Genomic DNA, 7,328 nt, shown 5'->3' on the forward strand with positions numbered 1-7,328 from the left:
CGTTTAACTTTGTCGCGTCTCGGCTTATCTCCGGTTGTCTCGGCTAGTTATCTGTTTGTCTTTGCCTACTTTCATTTCTTAAAAACGTATTCTCCGCTTACCTTGACCTACTTTTATTTCTAAATAGCGTCTAAAAACTGCTCGTGAAATTGCGGAGAAGGCTGTGAGGGGATTTTTGGTGACTTTCGGTTGTTTGCTGTTGTCTCGTTCAATTTCGTATTGTCTCGAGCTACTTCCACGACGAGTCAGTTTCTATACCCGAGACAAAGGCCTTTTTACATAAATCTCAGTGAAATAAGTAAACCTAGAGTTTTCTAAAATATCTGTTGTTACGATGATATTTCGTTAATTACATCTCGTTCTATGTTGATATAATATATTCTACAAGATTAATATTTGAACAAGCGTTTATAACACAGTATAGTAGATATTTAAGAACAAAACTTTTTCCTTAATCTGCAGGAATATAAATACAACATTTTTGTTATTTAATTTTATTATAATGAATAATTTATAAATTTGTATGTTATGTTTGTGTACGGCCTTAATTGATTAATATAACAGTAGTATTGCTTGATGAGTAATACTGGCAATATCAACAATATATCGAGCTGATTGGGAAACTTACTGATTGACCCGATGTCAATAAGAGTATGGTCCACGGGCATTTTAAAAAATTGGTCAAGTGCGAGTCAGACTCGCGCACGAAGGGTTCCGTACCATTTATTATCTATACAACAATATAGTCTAAGAGCTAGCAACGTTTTCGAGAAAGTGTTTTAAGACGTCTGGCTCTTTGATTTGATCTTTTATTATGCTCTCTGGAACAGCGTGCAGGCCGTCTGGCTGCCGATACACGTTGCGTTCACTACTGCGCATCCAAAGAAGATTCTATATTTTTTACTTAGCGCTTTAAATTCTAGTATTGAATAAAAACCGAGTAAGTCTCCATTAGCTCGGCGCGTAGAGCTTTCGCCTATGAAGCGAAGGTCAGTGGTTCGATACCGGATGGGGGTGCCACTTTTTTTTATTTTTTTTTTCGTTTATATTCTGATAGTTAAATATTTGTATAAAAACGTTGTATTTGTATAAATACGTTGTATTAAATATTTGTTTTTTTTATCACAAGAACGGATGGCGTTTATGGGTTTATGATCCGTAGTGTATATAAGTAGAATTTGATACTTCCATTTGTTTTGAAGGATTATTGTGGTAATTAATTATTAGATAGGTTTAGGATGGTCTGGCTGCCGCGCCGCGCCGGTAGGTTGCGTTCACTACTTCGCATCACATGGGTACAGGATGTCTCATTTTCGTGCGTTTTTTGGGATTTCTGGTTTATGAATGGAGATACAATGATGTTTTTTTTTCACATTACTTTGCTAGTTTTTTATGTAATTAAATATTCTACCCATAGATTTGCGCATTTTCTACACATTGACATTAATCAATCTAGTTTAAAAAGTATTATATTATTTTATTTTATTTAATTTAATCAGGTAATTTTGTTTTCCATCGTTATCTTAACGAACTGAACTGAGAATAAACTTGTGTAGCTTTTATAGATAACAATCTGTTAAAAAAAAGTATTATTAAAATAATAAACAATAGCTGAAAAAAATATTTTGAAGAAAGACAGGCAGAAATTACGTTAATTAAGCATTAAAATGTTAATTTTTATATATTATGTTTAAATCTTTAAAACGAAATGATAAAAGAATTAAATATTTTTATGAATGAGGCAAGAAAAAATTACGGCCAACATTTTTAGTTTTATTTTTAGACATTATGTTTAAATCATTACAATCTAATTAAGTATTATAACTGAATTAAATATTTTTATTTAATATTAGTGTCAGTAAATATTTATTACTTTACTATCAGAATATAAACGAAAAAAAAATAAAAAAGTTGCACCCCCAGCCAGTATCGAACCAATGACCTTCGCTTCATAGGCGAAAGCTCTACGCGCCGAGCTAATGGAGACTTGCTCGGTTTTTATTCAATACTAGAATTTAAACCGCTAAGTAAAAAAATAGAGGATCTTCTTTGGATGCGCAGTAGTGAATGCAACCTGTATCAGCAGCCAGACGGCGTGCACGCTGTTCCAGAGAGCATAATAAAATATACCAAAAGTATATCAAAGAGCCAGATGTCTTAAAATACTTGTTTTCCCGACGTTGCTAGCTCTCGTACTAATAGACATTATATTATTTATAAAGTTTTTTTCCGATTTAGCTGAAATTTTGAATGCGCATATAAGTAATTTAAAAAAAAATGAAGAAACACATTACTAAAAATTGTATCAATCAATAATAAATATGTAAAAAGTAAAAATAAATATGTAAAAATATGTAAAAATTAAAAAAAAACATTAAAAAAAGTGGCCTTGACTACGTTTCGAACCTGCCTCACTACGGCTCAAAGCCTTCAAGTCCTAACGCCTTTAACCACACGGCCACTTGAGAACTTGAAATATTCTGTATAAATAATATTAAAATATATTCTTACTTAAACGATAATGTTTAGTGAAGGTACTTTTTTATTTATAAACATTTATTTAATTCTGTTTTTAGTATTTGTTCTTATAGCGGCAACATAGATACATTATCTGTAAAAATTTCAACTGTCTAGCTATAACGGTTCATAAGATAGACCTTTGTGACAGACGGACGGACGGACAGCGAAGTCTTAGTAACAGGGTTCCCGTTTTCACCCTTTGGGTACGGAACCCTAAAAAGCAATGTTTTCTTATTGTCTTTGAGAGAAAACTGTAAACGATACTTTTGTTAGTACACAGTATCTACATACAGGGTGGCCCATAGAAAACGTTCCGCAAGGCATAACGGCCAGGGTAATTTTTTTTTCAGAAAATTCAAAAACACGTCAATTTTGTTTGTGAGGGGGACAACTTTTACCCCAAAAATGATTGCAAAATCTTCAACCCTCTAAGCGGGGGTGTCATCCCCCAATTTTTTTCAAATGGGAAGGGGGGTCAAGTGGTACTGCAATGAAAAGGGCTTTCTATTCTCTATACTTTCCCGCTTCGTTTTTGAAAATCGGTCGAGTCATTGAGAAAATATGAAGGATTTGAAAAGTTTATTTAAACATTTATCAGAGTAAATCATAAGGATAAATTCCTTCGACCAATTTGCTGCTTTTTCTTATTATTTCTAGATTTTTACGCATTTTTTCACTTGCCACAAGTTTGAACGATCAGGTGCAGTAGTTGCTAGATGGCTGTTCTGTAACTGATGCGTTGAAGTTCTTCTCAATATCGTTAAACTTTTTAACAATTATGGTGTACTCGCTTGCAGAAAAAGTGGAAATAATCGAACTTTATTTTAAAAATAATGACTGTGGCAATCGGGTTGCGCAGATATTCAATGAACGCCATTCTGACAAACACCTTTATGGCAAAACTGTTCGCGAGTTAGTAGTAAAATTTCGCGAAACTGGTTCCGTTATGAATAAAAAGAGGCAGAGGGAAAATCTTGTAGTAAATGAAGCTATTGAGGTCAAGTTGCCATGGATAGTACCATAAAATAATGTAGTTACCACAACAACAACTGTGGTAACTACATTATTCTATGATAGTACGATGAGTACACGAAAATTAGCCAATAAGTCTTGCGTGAATCGTACAAGTGTCCAAAGAATATTAAAAAAACACAAGTTCCACCCGTACAAAATTCAGTTGGTACAAGAACTCACGAAGACGATTTTCATCGTCGCTTGCAATTTTGTCAAACTATGAGTAGAGTGGCGAATGATAATAATTTCCTATTTAATGTATGTTTTTCGGATCAGTGTACTTTCTTTTTGAACGGTGTAGTTAATCGGTACAACTGTCGGTACTGGGCTGAGGACAACCCCAGGGTTTTTCACGAGGTGCACACACAACTCTCAGAGATAGAACGTGTGGGCTGGTATTTTTGTAAATTCTATTGTAGGTCAGTTTAACAATATTGGGAAGAACTTCAACGCACAAGTCACAAAACAGCTATCTAGCAACTACCGCACCTGATTGTTCAGCCTTGTGACAAGTGAAAAAATGCGTAAACATCTACAAATAATAAGAAAAACCCGAGGAAAAACCTCAAATTGGTCGAAGGAATTTATCCTTATCATTTACTCTAATAAATGTTTAAATAAACTTTTCGAATTTCAATCCTTCATTGCTCAATGACTCGACTGATTTTCAAAAACTAGGCGGGGAAATATAGAGAATAGAACGCTCTTTTCATTGCGGTACCACTTGGTTGACCCCTCTTCCCATTTGAAAAAAATTGGGGGATGACACCCCCGCTTAGAGGGTTGAAGATTTTGCAATCATTTTGGGGGCAAAAGTTGTCCCCCCTCCCAAACAAAATTGACGTGTTTTTGGATTTTTTTGAAAAAAAAATACCCTGGCCGTTATGCCTTGCGGAACGTTTTCGATGGGCCACCCTGTATATAAAATGCTAATGTTTATCTGTGTCGTCTCTACTGAAGTAACGGCTTGCTCTAGAAAGTTGTTTTTTTTACTAAAAGATAGCTAATTTGCTCTTCTAAAAACTGTCGTCGCCGGATTTTTTGTTTTTCATTTAATTAAAAAAAAAGTATTTTTTTCTGATGTCATGGCGCATGCGCCAGGCTTCAACTAGTGGTTTGATAAAAAAAACATTCAAAAATAAGAAATAATTAGACGATTTTTTAAACAGTTTAACACCGTGGATTATAAGCCGATAGAAGGCGGACCGCTAAAACAGTTACACACAGTTGCCTTGAAGTTTTGCGATTTTAAGTTTTGGAATTTTATTTTTCACTATATTGTAAATAATAATATTAGACAATGATTAAAACTAAATATTCTTGTGTAACCTTAGAGGAATAGCCAATTTAATCTACCATCGGCATCGGTAACTGATGTCTAAATGCACTGTTTTTGTTTTTCATTCAGTTTAATATAGTGGTATTACATTACACTCCAATACAAAGTAATGATATTTATTCATACTCCATGTTTACTTATTTTCCTGAAGCCACCACAAAGTTGGACCTTGATTGCTTCGCGAAGTAGTACGAAGGATATCGACGCGTGTTATAAAATTCTGTCGAAATTGATCGAAACGTTTCTCGAGACATTTCCCGAGAAAACTCCAATAACAATAAAAAACAATTAACTTATTTGGATTCAAAAAATACGTAGTTGCTTTATGTCCACTGAATATTGGAACCTCCAATATTCCCTGGACATACATATTCCTCCTTTCCTCAAAAACTATACTGTGTGGCATTTTTTACAAGAGACAAATTAATACGGAAAATGCTGAACACCACTCCGAAATTATCTAAAAAGCTTTGGATCGCGTCCGTACAGAGCTATTTACATTTATCTACAGTATTGGCCAAAAGTGGATGAACCAATACCAATAATTGCGAAAAAATCAAATTTGAAGTGTTAAATATCAAAATTATTTTATGTACCTTTGTATGTTAAAAAAAGGTTAATACATTTTCACCAAAATACTACAAAGAAATATAAATTATTCTGTTAGTCTTATTAGTTATAGATAAGAATTGGCAAATGTTGCTTTTTTGTCTTGGACAAAAGTAGATGAACCAAGTATTTTTAAAAATCGTTAGTTTCATTTGTTCTGGTTTTATGAACAACTGCGATTTAAAAACATTTGAGCTCTTGTGATATAACATGCCACGTGGAATTAACTTTACTTTTCCTATTGCTTCAATTTCTTCACAAGATCCAGTTTTGCCGTCAACGAAGATAAAAGCAAAACTTGAAGAAATGGGCTATCCACCAGTGAGTACAAGGACGATCCGACGTAAATTAGTTGATCAGAAGTTGTTTTCCCGAAGACCCGCCAAGAAACCACTGCTATCAAAAAAAAATTTGAAGGCCCGATTAGCATTTGCCAAGGAACATCAAAACTGGACTGTGGCACAATGAAAAAAAGTTTATTTTAGTGATGAATCAAAGTTTAATTTGATGTCATCAGATGGAATTCAACATGTAAGAAGACCTCCCAACACACGATTGCTACCAAAGTACACGCAACCCACTGTAAAACATGGTGGGGACTCAATCATGGTATGGGGCTGTTTTTTGGGTATGGGATGGGGCGTCTCCATAAAATTGAGGGCATAATGCATCGGTTTGGCTACAGAGACATTTTACAAAACCTTTTAGTGCCTTATTTGGAAGAAAAAATGCCAGTTGTACACTACTTCCAACATGATAACGACCCGAAACATGCCTCACAATTGGTTAAAAGGTTTTTGGAAGATGAAATGGTGACTGTTCTCAAATGGCCATCACTATCCCCAGATCTGAATCCAACAGAAAACTTATGGGAAATTTTGGATCAACACATTAGGACCATTATTATGCAGCTTTGGAAGAGCCTTGGAAAAATATCGATTTTTCAATAATTGAAAATCTTCTGGGATATATGCCTAAGCGATGGCTGAAAGTAATTAAGAATAAGGGGTATTACACTAAGTACTAGTAAAGTATAAGTTAATTTTTCAGTTTTTGTTAGCATAAGATTTTTTTTATTAAATATATATGTAATTCATCTACTTTTATCTAATGGTTTTTCAATTTAATATTTTTGCTACCTTATTAAAGCAAATTTTAAAAAAACAATGATATTTATTTTTATAGCACTGACACTAGACTTCAAATAAATATAGCTCAAATTTTAATTTTAAACATATTAGGGAAAATCCATTATTTTAACAAAGTTCATCCACTTATGGCCAATACTGTATGCGCTGCATTTATCTAAAATTGTTAGACAAGATAGTCTAAAAATCTATAGAAGTTTGTTTGGTCTAGGAAATGTATATTAAGCGGAACCTGTTAACACAGCAATAAGCTATATGTATTACTAGGCTAGAACTAGTACAACAGATATATCGGTTCCGTTCGTACATCCTGTTGTTTCAGAGATGGTATAAACCTCTCTAGGTCAAAACGAATAAGTTTGTTTAATTTCTGAAACATACCCTAATAAGCTAATTCATAGCACTAATACCACAATGACTATTTTTTCAGAGATGCCACAAACCTCTTTAATGAGTTCTGAACGAATAAAGCTTGTTTATTTCAAAAACATATCCTAATAAGCTATATTTTCAGCTAGTACCACAATGGCGCCATCATGCTCCTTTGACAATATATAAAATGTAGAAACGAAAAAGGTGACTTCTATTTCCTAAACATAGCTTAATAAGGGAGATTATTAGTCAGTATCACAATAGCGCCTTTGTGTTATGAGGTTGTTTCAGAGATGACACAAACATCCTATGACCAGATTTAGGAG

Source organism: Sitophilus oryzae, unplaced genomic scaffold, assembly GCF_002938485.1.
Source record: "Sitophilus oryzae breed Bouriz unplaced genomic scaffold, Soryzae_2.0 scaffold_1532_pilon_pilon, whole genome shotgun sequence".
Taxonomy (NCBI): Eukaryota; Metazoa; Arthropoda; class Insecta; order Coleoptera; family Curculionidae; genus Sitophilus; species Sitophilus oryzae.